The following is a 938-nucleotide window of genomic DNA, read 5'->3' on the forward strand; positions in this document are numbered from 1 at the left end:
TGATTGTTTTATTTATTCTTATTGTAATTATTTTATGGATTGATCACCCATAAAGTACATATATTGTCGACCTTTTGATCTCGAGAAAGGAAATAGGGAGATAGGACATGGGAATAAACAAAGTTTAAGTTTTTTTTCTTTTATAAAATAAAGAATTAAACTTAGCTTTAGGACAGGGATGTACTTAGATGCCTTACTTGATTCATACATAGGATGATAGCTTTAATTAGCTTAATTAGATTATTACATCCCCGCTCAACGATGTAGTTGTAATATCCATATTAGGTAAAAGATTATAGGTTGGGAAATCATGATCATGCATTTATGTAATGACCCAAAATCACCTCCCGAGACGTCACACGGTGCTTAGGGCTACAAGTATCCCCAAGCTAACCCTTTAAGCCTATCACTTCTCATAATAACTCATTCAAGAAGGAATATACAAAACACTGGCATTGTCATATCAAATGAAAGGAAATACGAAGATAATACTCGATCCAAACGACCACAATACTGAAAATCTCAACACAACCACGGTCTGATAACTAGTCTGATAAAGCCTCTACTACTCCTTCAACTCAAGAGTCATTGGGACAGGTCCCCAACTAACTCAAACTGAACTGAAAGTAATAACGTCAACACTCGAATACTGAAATGTTTGAAGATACACCCTCAAACCATGAGGACTCACCACTGGAGAAATGTAGACAAAGGTACTCGAGAATCACAAACAAGGCTAGGACTGAGCACCTGAACCTACATTATAAGACAATATAGCACATACACGTATATGTGGATCAGCACTTGGGAATGTATTGAGTATATGGGGGTGTATACATTTACATAAAACAAAAACAATAAACTTTAATCAAATCATGCATGCAATAGGAATGACTCACATGGCTTGAGTAAGTAAAAATGTAAAGCTCATAAATCAT

Source organism: Capsicum annuum, unplaced genomic scaffold, assembly GCF_002878395.1.
Source record: "Capsicum annuum cultivar UCD-10X-F1 unplaced genomic scaffold, UCD10Xv1.1 ctg36538, whole genome shotgun sequence".
In the NCBI taxonomy this organism is placed as follows: Eukaryota; Viridiplantae; Streptophyta; class Magnoliopsida; order Solanales; family Solanaceae; genus Capsicum; species Capsicum annuum.